A 15,323-nucleotide genomic window follows, 5' to 3' on the forward strand; every position below is an offset into this window, starting at 1 on the left:
ACAGTAGACACAACATGAACATAACAACGCCACAGGGGAAAGTAAAACAAAATGCAGGAACACAGGACCTTTCAAAATAAAATGGGAAACATAAGAAACACAGACATGAAGCACATGAAGGACAAGGGAGACTTAACAGGGGTTGGATACACGAGGGAAATCTAATAAACAAATGAACTTAGATAACCTAATGAACAAAATAAACTCAAACTTAAAACGCTGGGACAAAAGACCCAGGATCATGACAGGTTTAAGTGACCTCTCGATTCAGCAGGTCTGGTAGGATGTGGTTGGTGAAAAGAAAAATGTGGTTAATCACAATTAATTCATTAATAAGGGGGCAGTTACTTTTCCAGCGCGCACTAGGTTTGGATAACGTTCCCTTAATAAATGATATCATCATTTAAAAACTCCATTCTGCATTTAGTTGTTTTTTTTCTAATATTACAATTTGTTCACTGATCTGAGATATTTAAGTGTTTCAAATGTGCAAAAAACAAACTTTTTTTAATGGCAACCATGCAAAGCACCTCAGTAATGGTTCAAATCAAGAACAATAGCTCTGACGGGTCATTAAGTCACACTATATGACATTGGCCGGCACTCCAAACTGTACGGCCTCAAGGTTAACGCAGAGAAGACCAAAGTACTGACCACCGACAGCTCACCAACGATCGTCCACCTCGACGGTGTGCAGATCAAACAAGTCCAACAATTTAAATATCTGGGGTCCCTCGTCGAGGAGAAGAAAGTGGCATCATCAGTGGAGATACGCTCCAGAATTGGGCAGGCGGCGGCAGCATTCGCTTCCCGGCGCTGGTGCGTCTGGAAGAAGAACAACATCTCATTGGCGACAAAGATCCGCCTTTACCGAACCCTGATCCTGCCATTCTACTTTACGGCGCAGAGACGTGGACAATGCTCCAACACGACCTGAGCAAGCTCGAAGTTTTCCAAATGTGTTGCCTTAGATGCGTTCTCTGCGTTTCCCTTCACGACCGTCATTCGAATGACGCCATCCTCACCAGCTGCGGCAGCCAACCGACGATCGGCGACCTAATCCAGCGCCGCCGACTCCGTTGGTTTGGCCACATTTGTCGAATGGACCCGAGCCGCTACCCCCATGGCCTACTCTGGTTGACCCGCCCCACCGATGCATTGAAATGCACCAAAGAAGACATGGATGAAACAAATCCAGGATGATTTGAAGGCCCTTCGACTTGACCTCGAGCAGGAGGAACCATCGCCTTAGATCGAAAAGCGTGGAAGATAATCGTTGGTCAAGCAAGAGAACCTGCGGCACCTACAGCAGCGTACTGGTTGCGCTGCAGACCACCGCCGCTGGTCGCCCACTAAGGACAAGAAGTCACACTTGCTCATGGTTTTGCATCCACCTGACAAATCTCATAAAGTGTACCATCTGCAAGACACTTTGTAACCCCTGGTTCCTCCTCCTCATGATGAAGAGGGCTTTCTCAGTGTATTAGTCCTAACTGATGCCTGCTCTGTCTTGTTGTTGTTCTGCTCGACAGGCTCGGGAGAACAGAAACATACTAATTATTCAAATTGGGGGAAACAAAGCAAATATCTGTGTCTGAGGTCAGATGGTGCCACCATTGGTTACGTCTTGTTTACAGTTTGGTGCAGATGCAACACGATGATGCTGACACGAGCTCATCAGAGAACATTAAATCGTTTTTCTCAGCTGTGGATTATCCAGAGCAACCAGGACACTAACACAGAAGTACTCGACAACTGATGTACTAATTGGTGCAGTTAAAGGCCTCATCAGCACAACTGATTAGGTTTCATATGTCGTGGTGATTACGAGGAGCATTAAGCAGAACTCATTAATAAATATGACAGGATGCCAATAAAAGGCCGTGACGGGAATACTTGACTACTGTGAAGATACCGAAAAAATGTTTCACCAACTTCAGTCTGTGAGCGTCAGCCTTTGTTGAAGTCTAGCTTAGATTGCAACGTTACGTTTTCCAAACAATAGCTGTTTTTAAATTGAACTTCTGCTCATTTATCGATCTTTAAAAGCACATTAGGTGAGGATGTGAGCACGTGTCTGAAAGGAAACGTAGGAGCACGGCAGACGAGTCTGTTCTTGATGAGGTTTGTCGTGCATGCATTAGCATCAATGTGAACGGCACAGGGCGCGTTACTGCACGGCCTGAATGATTAACCGATTTTTACATGAATGTCTCCTTTGTTACTTTGCTAGCATTAGTGCACTTTTTTAGAGGTTTCTGAGCCTTGATTTGCACGAGTGACACACGGTTAGAGCTGTTTGCAGTCTGTGCTTATGTAACACGGAGCGGGGGGGGGGGGGGGGGGGGGGTGATGTCTTTTTTTCCAGTGTTCGTTTAAAGGAGGGGGAAACCTGCCTCCAAAACGGATAGAGCAGTGGAGCCGCCAGGGGAAAACACACAACTTTAAAACTGTATAATTAAAATATAATTTATTATATTTAAATAGTTAAAAGTATAAAATGAATTAAAACAACCCTGGCCAGGGAACAACACAATGAAAATAAATAAGACACAACATTACAATCCGGTGGCGTCCGCCACAATAATAAAGTCACTAAAAAGTTAAAAAAAATCCAGCGGAGCGGTGCAGGAGGGGAACCCGGCGGCGTCCTCGCCTTCCTTCCCACGTTCTGCGGCCCGGAGCGCTAAAGGAGGGAGGCAGCGGCAGTTACTATTCTTCCGGACAGCTTCAATTGTTAACAAGGGAAAGTCCAGAGACTTACCCCGGGTGGGCAGAGCTCTCAACTCCGCCCGCCGCTTCTTTATAGCTGTCACTCGGCACCGGCCCGTCTCGTCTCGTCGCCTCCAATTCTCCACAGCCGCATACTCCGGTCTCGCGCTGCTGTAGCAATCGGCCACTCGCTCTGCGTCTCTCGATTGCCGGCGCTGTGTCTTCCTTCCCTCTTGACGCTAAGCTCCACCAGCTTTATGTATCCCTGCACACTCTGTCAATTACTACTGCCATTCTCTCAGGTGTGTCAAATTAACGGAAAGGGGGAAAAGGGCGGAGTCTCTCCAGGACGAGTTGACTGATGCAAGCAAAACATGCGACATAAATAAAAACACTTCACAAGATACAAAACATGCAATATAAAAAATAAATAAACACACTTCACATTAAAACACAGCAAAGTAAAATAGCATCCGTCTTCCCCTGGATGACACTTACACTTCACCAGATCAGTAACACTTCCTAGAACATTATTTGCTTGCTATGAATGTTTCAGGAGACAAGTCTTAAAAAGTCTTTAAAATGCAGACATGCTGATCGTTTGATTTGATGCAGAAAATGTTTCCATGCAGAAAGGCAGAGTGCACCTCCTGCATGTTTTGCACTGTAATAGCAGAACAATGTTAGGACCAGTAGGCTAGCAAACTGCCACCCACATCTCCCAATGACTGACTGAAAGATCTGAGGAAACGTTGGCCGGGGCAAATGCACCTGCTGCCAGAAGCTGTGAACACACACCAGAGGGATTTTATGCTTTGAGAGGAAAACAGAAGGAGGGAAGAAGTTAGCCTGCTCGGCTGTCATAAATCTTCACTTGCAGTGTGAACACTGGCTGACTCATAATTTGCTTTTAGGGCCATCCTGTCTGTGCAAAGAAATCTATACATTCACACCATATGGCTGCCTGGAAGTTGTTTGTATCCCTGTGTGAGTTTATTTTCTAATTTATCTCTTTCAGTTCGTTCAAATGAGGTTTGCTCCGCTGAATGCTGCAACGCTTATACGTGATTATTAAATTATGGCGCTGAGGTACAACATCTCTGAATATCTGACTGTAAGGCATGTTCACTTTCATTTGTTAACAAGTCAAAAAGTTTTGCAGTTCATTGCAGATTGGATGATATTTCCACAGGCAGTGTGTTCAGCCTGTACATGTAAGTGTATGTAACTCACGCCGCACTTTCTCTGCATGCAAGGATGAAAGTTACGACTGTAGTGTCGAGTCCTCTCATGCAACCAGCTGCACTCATCAGCACAGACTGCTTTGCATGACTGATTGATTGCAATGTGCTGGCAATCTGTCTGCACTTAATCAGGCCACAGTTACACGCCGTCTCCCATCAAGTGACCTCTGCAATCGGCTCGGGCGCGCGAGGGTTAAAGGAGTTGCACGCTCGCAAAACAGACACAGGTAAATGTCACTGATTTAAAAGAGTTTTCTATTATTAACCATTGTGGCATCGCTCACACACACATTGCCTGCAGACATAAAAATGTTGATTCAGTATTAAGTTTTAATTTTTTCCTCCAAGCGAAGCTGCGAGGTGAAAACTGAATAATCGCTACATCTTCTATAATTGAATAAAATAATGTAAACAAGAGTTATGAAGGGCTCAGAGGAGGGGAGCCTGGCAATTAGCTTTGCACACATGCAGCTGAGAGAGGAAACAATAAAACGCAGACTCGGTGGAGCGTTGCTGACTGATTGCAGTTCAGGAGGTGGAGTGGATTCTCAATCGTACTTTTTTCCTCTCTCGAGAGAAAAGTGATCAGAAGACGCCCGAAGAACAAACATCACACTTCACGATCAGAGCGTCATTATTTACACGGGCTAAATCACTGCCCTTCTCCTCCCACTCAGGTTTGTCCAGTTCACTGTGACTCATCAAAACATCAAACTGACGCAGATAGCAGAGAAATGTTTGACAGACTAAAATGCCACTTCCCTGGCGCTAAGCCACGACATTCATCATGCGTCATAGAGGGAAAAGCTACAAATGGGATATTGGAAAGTGTGTTTTTTAAAAAAACAGCCAGTTTAGAAAAGCCAGCAGTAACACAGGATTTATGGCCTCGCACTGATGCCTATTTGTGTGGCGCTATGAAAAGGTCGGCTTGTAGGAACTCAGACGGTACACAGACACATGGTACAGGGGAATTTGTAAGTTCGCTCACTTCCATTTTCCCAATGGTGGCAAAACCCTTTGTAAGCACAACTGTAAGACGTTTCCTGTAGTTGGTCACCAGCTTTGCACACATCTCAGGAGGGATTTTGGCCACGCCTCTTAGCAGAAACTCTCTAAACCCTTTAGGTTTCTTGGTTTCCGCAATAGATTTTCCATAGGACTGAGTCGTGGAGACGTGTTCAGTCACAAACCAGCTTCCACTGGTTGTTTCATTGGAAAACAGCTGCTGTGTCAAAATGTGATACAGTCTAGGGGTGCAACGATACTCGTATCGATATTGAACCGTTCGATACAGTGCTTTCGGTTCAGTACGCATATGTATCGAACAATACAAAACTTTTAATTTATTTTATCAACTTTTCTTCTGACGATGCTGTCTGTGTTGAGCGCTCAGTGGATCTGCGTTCGACTACTCCGCCTAGGCTGCACTGCCGAGCGCAGATCCACTGAGCGCAGCACAAGCTAGCAGACAGAAGTTAAGCTCGTTGCAACATGGCAAATTGAACCTCCCCCACCCTCATTCAGATCTGGCGTTTGGAACTACTTTGGTTTTCATGTGACGTATGACCCTGAAGGTAAGCGCGTCATGGACTAAAGTAAAACAGTATGTTGGATGTGCCACGCAATGCTCAATTACATGGGTGGGAACTAGTGCGTTAGCGCAGTTAGCTCGTTAGCGCAGTTAGCTCGTTAACGCGTTGACGTCCAGCCCCGCGCATGGGGCGATCCGCGGTAGCTCGTTAACGGAGATTTGCCGTGTTGTGGCGTTAACGTCATTTCAGATTAACGCTGACAGCACTAGTGGGAACACAACGAATATGACTGCACATTTACCCGATAGCATCCTAGTGCAAAGACAAGTGGAAGCAGACAAAAACAACAAGCACGCATGCTACAAACTTTACCCGAGTCATTTAGACAGCCGTTAGCACATGATTCTCCTTATGGGAACCTGATATGTTTAATATGCTGCTGAGAATATAGCCCAGAAGAAGCGTATAGTATAGCTTTTATTTTGGAAAGAGACATTTCTCTGTAATAAACTCTGTTTTCCAAAGATGAGTGATTTCTCCATCAGATAGATTTATTTTTTATTACTTTGTTGTTTCAGCAACATTAAATTAAAAACTGTACGTTTGAGTTAAAATATATATTTATAATTTTAATAAATGACAAATTAAAGCATGGTCATTTTTTTCTATCGAAAAAATATCGAACCGTGACACCAAAGTATCGAACCGAACTGAACCGTGAATTTTGTGTATCGTTGCACCCCTAATACAGTCGGCTGTGAGTAAATGTAAAATACAAAAATGTCAATGCTTCAAAGTCCCTGATTTTCCAAACATCATCATTCTGCACTGCAGCTGCTCGCTGCCCAGTTACTAAATAAGAGAAAGTCCATCCTGTGATCAACAGTGTTGCCCTGAGACTGATCCACAACTCATTGATCCTCGACTAGAACCACTGAGCATGTGGTTCCTCACAAAGCACAGATCAGAACAAAAGCCCACACAGATCATAAATACAGTCAAACTGCACATTTGTAAATGTTTCTGCCTGCACGGTGCATCCTCAACAGCCTCAGGAATAAATTAACTGTCAGCCAAGATGAATGGCTGCGTTGCCCAGATGGGCTGTGGGATCCATGGCAACCGCTCCACCGCCTTTTAAAGCGTTGTTGTGTTTTGAGTTACTCATCTGGGCTCCGTCTTTCTGCTGTTTTGTTCTAATCAAGCTTAAACAAAATGAAATGCATTCTGTCCAGTCACACGGCTGCCACACGGCTGCCATGTTCCCGACCTCGGGTCACATGATTTAAATGGTTGAGTGTGAATATAACTCCAAACAATTATTCCAAAGAAAAGCATTATTCCTTTTCCTGGAAAAATACAAAGATGGTTACAGTGTTACTGTCTCCATCCTGGGTCGTTTGACCCCACGCCTTATAGCATTTTTATATACTTTGATGTTTTGGGTTACCTGAGTTCATTTCTAGGTTGCTGTTCTAGTTCATTGTTTCTTAGATGCTCCTTGTATCTTCACCCCTGTGTTTGTCTCCCTCACCCTTCACATATTGTCATGTTCGCGTCTCATTATGCTTCCTGTTTTATTTTGAAGAGGTCTGCTGTTCCATGTTCATCGTTATGTTCATTCTAATCAGCTGTCCGGTTGTCTGCTACATTCACGTCATGTTTCTAGGTTTGACATGTATCCATGTCAGGACTACACGTTCAGGGTTGAAGTTTTTTAGTTTTGCCTTTACCCTTTTAGTTTTCTCCTGTTTAAATAAACAGCTCGTCCTTTAAATCATAGTTTTGTTTTGCGTGTTTCCACACAGTCAGCCTCAGCCACACTGTGACCGTTACAAAGGGACTCTTACCTCTTTATGCACGGCTATACTTCATGTTACCTCATATTCAGAAAGTAAAGGCTGTTCCTGTCGTGTTATCAGGACAGTCTTTGCTCCAAAGACTAAAGTAGTCACTGCAGTCAAGCTGGATCTTTGCTCTGTATATGTGCAGTGTAAACAAAACTTCAGCTTTCATTTCTAAAATGTCTCCATCCACATTATAACCATATAGAGATGTCAGCCAATCAGAAGCCTGCAAACAACCACATGGTGCACAGTCGGGTGAAAGGGTCACACTTCTCAGAGTTTTGTTTTTACTGACTTAAAGTGCATTTCTGTGTGGACAGAAAAACTCTTTTGCCTCGACTTCTGGCCGAAGGTCAAACCCTAAAGATTCCAGGTGATTGTGTTTCTTTAGCTCTGAGCTGACTGACAAGTCTTTTCAGGTCCAAAGGGGATGATGGGAGAGAGTGAGGAGGAGAGAGGAAGCAGCAGAGGGACAGATCAATGCTTAGTCGACCCTGACAAAAAGATCAAGGGCTGACCTCTGAGTACAAGACGACTATCTGGGCAGAACAAGAGTGAAGCAGGAGTGAGAGGAAAAGGCTGACAAAGCCCTGCAGACACCGCAGAGGTGCCGTGGGCTAAAGGGGAAACACTTCTATGTTCTAGTTCCTTTTATAATGATTTCATTAAATGTGATGGAAGAAGACGTCACAGCACAGTCAGTACGTCTCCTACACGTTTCAAAAGATCTCATTGGCTGGAAGTTTTCCAATTTTCCACCTGTTTGATTAACAAGTGATGAGGTTGAAATTTAAAGTACTTGATCAGGACCTGTTTATAGGTTATCTTTTAGCAATTTAGATTAATATGCAAGTTCTCTGTGTAAAATCTGTGCTCTAACCTTTCATATCATAGAAACATGCAAAATAATCGAAACAAAGACTGACAGGGATATGAAGGTAGTGAAGCAATATTTATTTAAACCATTACAGAATATTTTCAACATTTTTTAGGAGGGTTCGCACTGTCACTGTCCTGGGTTTCAATCCCCAAACCAGCTATGATCCAAAGACCTACGTCTCAGGTTGATTAGTCATTACAGTGGTTTGTAAAAGTATTCAGCCCCCTTGAACTTTCCCACATTTTGTCCCATTACAGCCACAAACATGAATCAGTTTTATTGGACTTCCAGGTGAAAGACCAACACAAAGTGGTGAACACGTGAGAAGTGGAACGACAATCATTCATGATTCCAAACATTTGTTACAAATAAATAACTACAAAGTGGGGTGTGTGTAATTATTCAGCTCCTGAGTCAATACTTGTAGAACCACCTTTTGCTGCAGTTGCAGCTGCCAGTCTTTTAGGGTCTGTCTCTACCAGCTTTGCACATCTACAGACTGAAATCTTTGCTCATTCTTCTTTGAAACAGCTCCAGCTCAGTCAGATTAGATGGACAGTGTTTGTGAACAGCAGTTTTCAGATCTTGCCACAGATTCTCTTGGATTTAGATCTGGACTTTGACTGGGCCGTTCTAACACATGGATATGTTTGGTTTTAAACCATTGTTGTCCTGGCTTTATGTTCAGGGTCGTTGTCCTGCTGGAAGCTGAACCTCCGCCCCAGTCTCAAGTCTTCTGCAGACTCCAAGAGGTTTTCTTCCAAGGTTGTCCTGTATTTGGCTCCATCCATCTTCCCATCAAATCTGACCAGCTTCCCTGTCCCTGCTGAAGAGAAGCCCCCCCAGAGCATGATGCTGCCACCACCATATCTGACAGTGGGGATGGTGTGTTCAGAGTCATGTGCAGTGTTAGTTTTCCACACACAGCGTTTTGCATGTTGGTCTCATCTGACCAGAGCAGCTTCTTCCACATGTTTGCTGTGTCCCCCACATGTTTGCCGTGTCCCCCACGTTTGCTGCGTCCCCCACATGTTTGCCGTGTCCCCCACATGTTTGCTGCGTCCCCCACATGTTTGCCGCGTCCCCCACATGTTTGCCGTGTCCCCCACGTTTGCTGCGTCCCCCACATGTTTGCCGTGTCCCCCACATGTTTGCTGTGTCCCCCACATGTTTGCCGTGTCCCCCACGTTTGCTGCGTCCCCCACATGTTTGCCGTGTCCCCCACATGTTTGCCGCGTCCCCCACATGTTTGCCGCGTCCCCCACATGTTTGCCGTGTCCCCCACGTTTGCTGCGTCCCCCACACGTTTGCTGCGTCCCCCACATGTTTGCCGTGTCCCCCACATGTTTGCTGTGTCCCCCACATGTTTGCCGTGTCCCCCACATGTTTGCCGTGTCCCCCACATGTTTGCCGTGTCCCCCACATGTTTGCTGTGTCCCCCACGTTTGCTGCGTCCCCCACACGTTTGCTGCGTCCCCCACATGTTTGCCGTGTCCCCCACATGTTTGCTGTGTCCCCACATGGCTTGTGGCAAACTGCAAACGGGACTTCTTATGGTTTCTGTTAACAATGGCTTTCTTCTTGCCACTCTTCCATAAAGGCCAACTTTGTGCAGTGCACGACTAATAGTTGTCCTGTGGACAGATTCCCCCACCTGAGCTGTAGATCTCTGCAGCTCGTCCAGAGTCACCATGGGCCTCTTGGCTGCATTTCTGATCAGCTCCTTGTTCTGCTGTGAGTTTAGGTGGACGGCCTTGTCTTGGTAGGTTTACAGTTGTGAACAGAGCTCCGTGGGATGTTCAAGGCTTGGGAAATCTTTGTGTAGCCTAAGCCTGCTTTAAATTTCTCAGTAACTTTATCCCTGACCTGTCTGCTGTGTTCTTTGGACTTCATGCTGTTGTTGCTCCCATTATTCTCTTAGACAACCTCTGAGGCGTCACAGAGCAGCTGTGTTTGTACTGACATTAGATTACACACAGGTGCTCTCTGTTTAGTCATTAGCACTCATCAGGCAACGTCTATGTGCAACTGACTGCACTCAGACCAAAGGGGCTGAATACTTACAAACACCCCACTTTGCAGTTATTTATTTGTAAAAGATGTTTGAATCATGTCTGATTGTCGTTCCACTTCTCACGTGTTCACCACTTTGTGTTGGTCTTTCACCTGGAAGTCCAATAAAACTGATTCATGTTTGTGGCTGTAATGGGACAAAATGTGGGAAAGTTCAAGGGGCTGAATACTTTTAGAAAAACACCTTATAAATTGGCCGTAGGTGCGCATGATTGTGTGTCTCTTTGTGGTATCCCTACAACAGATTGGCAACCCGTCAAGAACCTGTAGCTACAAGTGAGACAAGGGGGGGTTTGTCTGCTGGACATAATGGGCTGGTTCTTATGCAGCACTTGAGCACTCGTTGTGCTTTATATAACACATATATGTTCATACTCTGTTTCTATCGAACATGCTCGCTCTGACGAATGCATCAGGAGCAAAGTTGTTGCCCAAGGACGCTTTGGCATTGAGCCCGGGATCAAACCCCCAACCTTCCAACCTGCTTCCCTCCCTGAGCCACAACCTCAGCAGTTTCTCCAGGTCAGCACTTTAATATGTTGATATTTCCTCACAGAAGAGAAACGAAGACACGTTTGAGCTCGTCTCATGTGCAAACATCTCCTGACGTTTGGACGGCACATTTCCCCTCGTGGTTGATGCAAACGAATAACCCTCTCTCTCCTTTTCTCTGTGACTCCTAAGCTCTCTCACTCATCTCTGTGACTCTGTTTAAAAGGTTCCTGCTCAGCACTCAAGGAGCTTTTCAGAGGTTAACAGCACGCTGCCCGTCCTCCCCCTCCATCGCTAAATAATTTAACCAGCACTCGACAAGCTCATCGGTGAAATCTGACACAACACACTCGCTCATCTTTGACCTCCACAGAAAATGAAATCTAGACCCTCACGTGGACGACTGATGACCAGGGATCACTGCTTTGCTGTTTCTCCACGTTTACCTGAGTGACAGCTGAAACATGCACCTCAGGGCTCCAGCCAATCCTTATCTCCGAGGCGGCTGAGCCTGCACATCGCTGTGCTGCAGCAGCATAACTGCATTAAAGTTTCATTGTGTCTTGGAGCAAGCTTGACGGGAGCTCTAAGCTGCCCGTCTGCGTGCCACCGCTGACTTCAAGAACAAGCGTTCCACTCTCTTCTCGCCCTCAGATCCTCGCTTCCTCCTTCCTCACTTCTTCGCTGGTCAGGCTGAGCGCTTGTTAAATAACACGAGGGCCCCTCGAGATTTGCTGATAAGCCTGTTGTTGAGCGGACGGGCCAGAAGAATCCCTGACTCACTTATAGCTGTCTGTCCTGGTTTTTCAGCTGCCACTGAGACTCAGGAGACTCTGTAACGAGTGCATGAGGCAGGCCGTTGCATGCTGAGAGAGCATATGTGCTGAGCCCTTTTTTGTCTTTATTTCTGTCTTATTGCATTTATCTGAAGCTTCTATTTACAGCGACTTTCACTGAGTGCATGACTACCTGCAGCTTCTTTTGCTTCCCAGCACTCGATCGATCTGTCGATGGACTTGAAAGGATCCTTCGGTAAATGCAATCTGGAATCAATTGGACTTGCTTGTGGTTGGGTTTGTATCACAGGATTCATGAAGCTGCTCTGTCTGTGTTTGCCTTTGTTTCCGCTGCAGAATATCCCGAGTCAACAGCAGCTCGCGGCAGATTTTCGGCTCAAAGCAGAAGGGCATCCTAGCCCAGCCATATTTCAGCAAACAGTTTTATGAAATCATGTTTATTGTTTGCAGAAGTTCTGAACCAGGTGTCGGTGTTTTTCCCAGCTGAGTGTTTTTGTTTGACTTGCTTCGTGCTTCTTAAGCTGCAGTAAGTCGTGGATCAAGAGACTCTGCTCTATTTCTGACTGTGCAGGAGCTCACTGCATATACTTCACCTGTCTGCAGAATATTAGATGTGTTTGATTAGTTTAACCGACATGTTTGCTGGAACGAACTAGTTTTACTTTATTTATTGATGAAAAAACACATTTTCATTTGTTTTGTTTTTTCAAATATGGTATTTATAACACAAACTAAAATAAAGACATTTCTGAAAAACTGGCAAAACAATAAATTTTTCCATTTTTGAACGTTTAAATGGTAAATGGACTGATTCTTATAGAGCGCTTTTCTACTCTCCCGGAGTCAAAGCGCTCTATACAACACGCCACATTCACCCACCTCTATACTAAGTGCTTTCTAACTACACTCACACACATTCACACTCCGATGGATGCATTGGAGAGCAACTTGGGGTTAGTATCTTGCCCAAGGATACTTGGCATGCAGACTGGAGGAGCCTGGGATCAAACCTCCAACCTTCTGATCAGTAGGTGACCTGCTCTACCTCCTGAGCTACAGCCACCCCAAGGCCTACAGGGGCGATCGTGGCTCAAGAGTTGGGAGTTTGTCTTGTAATCGGAAGGTTGCCGGTTCGAGCCCCGGCTTGGACAGTCTCGGTCGTTGTGTCCTTGGGCAAGACACTTCACCCGTTGCCTACTGGTGGTGGTCAGAGGGCCCGGTGGCGCCAGTGTCCGGCAGCCTCGCCTCTGTCAGTGCGCCCCAGGGTGGCTGTGGTTACAACGTAGCTGCCATCACCAGTGCGTGAATGGGTGGATGACTGATTGTGTAACGCGCTTTGGGGTTCTTAGGGACTAGTAAAAGCGCTATACAAATACAGGCCATTTACCATTTACCTACAGCACCTTGTATTCCCAGGCAGTCTCCCATCCAAGTGCTAACCAAGCCCAGCCCTACTAGCTTCCGAGATCAGACGAGGTCAGGCGTGCTCAGGGTGGTATGGCCGTAAGTTTAACCCTCTGAACTCTTGGTGATGACCTAACGCCAGACCTGAGCAATCAAAACACGTCTGTTGTCTCGTGTCGTATCGTTCGGTTCTTTCTGGTGTTGCACTGGTTTTTCACACACTTTGTACTTCATGCAGTCCTGTGTTGATTGTTACCTGTAGCACCGTGTCATGATCCCGGGTCTTTTGACCCAGCGTTTTAAGTTTGAGTTTATTTTGTTCATTAGGTTATCTAAGTTATTTGTTTATTAGATTCCCCTTGTGTATCCAACCCCTGTTAAGTCTCCCTTGTCCTTCATGTGCTTAATGTCTGTGTTTCTTATGTTTCCCATTTTATTTTGAAAGGTCCTGTGTTCCTGCGTTTTGTTTTACTCTTCCTCTGTGGCGTTGTTATGTTCATGTTGTGTCTACTGTGTCTTTCTGTCCCATGTTTCAGGTCCCTATGTTCTGTCTCCCCAGTCTGTTAAGTTTACATGTCTTGAGTAAACTTAACAGATGTGTTTCCTGTTTTACTTTCACAGTCTGTCCTATGTTAATGTTTCTAGGGCTGTATCCCAATTCAGGGTCTGCAGCCTTAAAGGCCGCATTTTAAGGCCGATTACGTCACAGCGACGCGACGAAGGCTGTCCCAATTCAAAGTCTGCTCGAAATGCGTCCCTCAAATGCGTCCTTCATTTCCCTGAATTTTAAGGACGTGGCGGTGTAGACTTCGTGGCCCAACATATCCCAGAATGCATAGCGTGGCGGTGGGTGTGGATAATTTTGCCGGAAAAAAACGGCGGATGAGGGGCACCCGAAGAGTAAACTTTAAGTAAGTACTGAATATTATGTCACTTATTTATGTGCAAATGTTTAATAACGAAGATCATTAAAACATTACTGTTGGCCACATGTCAGCAAAGTCATGTGACATTAGTGACGTTTGTACTAACTTGGTTTTAAAGCCTTTACTTTAAAATATACGCCGTTCAATAGCTGAGCTTAATCAGAGAATGATCAAAGCTCATGTAGAAACAAACAAATGAACAAAAGATTTTCTCCTTCATTTCTGTCAAACAAAGCCGTATGAAATGTTTCCAGCTGTTAGTATCATGGTTGCTAGGCAACCTGGGCAGCGCGACGGAGGTTAGACCGTCCCATTTCACAAGCCTCGCACTTCCGGCCTTAGCGGTCTTTGAGTACGCGGCCCTCGAGGATCGTTGAGGCTGCAGACCCTGAATTGGGATACAGCCTAGTTTTGCTTCCCTTGTCTCGTCCTGCCTAATTACTCCCAGCTGTGCTCTCCTCCTGTGGCTCTCCTCGTTATCGCTCAGTGTATTTAAGCCCCGTGTTTCTCTTTGTCAGTGTTGCGTCCTCCCTCATAGCTGTGTGATTTTTCCCTGTGGCTCCTTGTGCTTTAGTTTCCCAGTTTAGTTTTGTATTGTTTTTCATGTCCCACGCCAGCAATAAAGCTGTTTTTGAGTTTACTTTTTGTCTCTGCGAGTTTGCGTTTGGGTCCTACTCTTGCCTGCACACAGCCGTGACACACCGTGGTCCTGGAGGACCGTCGTCTCGTCTCACTGTGTACTGTCCCTCTGCACATGGCTGGAATGACAATAAAGCCACTTGACTGGAGACCACAGGGTTCTGGTAAAAGTTATCTTAATGGTAACTCAGAGGTTAAAAATGTAGTGATGAAGTACAAACAGACATGCACATGTCAGCGTTGGCTCAATCCTTTACTTAACACTAAAGGGAATCTCTGTCACGGACCCAGCTCTGGAGGACTCGGGGGTCCGTGAGCAGGATGACCGTTATTATCATTATTATTAATATTGTTGTTATTTGGGGATGTGTGTTTCTCTGCACTATGCTGTGTTGTTCTGTGTTCCACTCATTATATAAAGATGCAGGGTGTGGGTGTGTACATGTGTGGCTGGAGGATGGAGAACAGCCACATGCAGGCCTGATGGGTGTGGCCCTGCAGGAGGACTGGCCACACCTGAAGTTCCTGCCACACACCTGTTGGTGATCAGGGCTCGTCGGGGGAGCTACTTAGGAGAGTGTTGGAGCTCCCACTGGTGCGGGATCATTAAGCTAAGACTCCAAGTCAGTGTGTGTAGTATTAGGAAGTGCGGATCATGTGTGCGCGCGGGTTCAGTGTTTAACGGCTGCTTCTGTTATTGTCCTGCAGGTGGAACGAGGGACCAAAAGGGCAGCACGCACAGGGTGTGCAGAAACACAACTGCCGGGAGCACGG

At 45.7% G+C, this 15,323-nt stretch overlaps 1 pseudogene; it reads right to left on the bottom strand.

Annotated features, from left to right (window-relative positions):
- Positions 1 to 12,971: 12,971 nt before the first annotated feature.
- On the bottom strand, positions 12,972 to 13,089 carry LOC146501245 (5S ribosomal RNA; annotated as a pseudogene).
- Between the last annotated feature and the right edge of the window lie 2,234 nt (positions 13,090 to 15,323).

This window comes from Neolamprologus multifasciatus, chromosome 15 (assembly GCF_963576455.1).
Source record: "Neolamprologus multifasciatus chromosome 15, fNeoMul1.2, whole genome shotgun sequence".
Classification (NCBI taxonomy): domain Eukaryota; kingdom Metazoa; phylum Chordata; class Actinopteri; order Cichliformes; family Cichlidae; genus Neolamprologus; species Neolamprologus multifasciatus.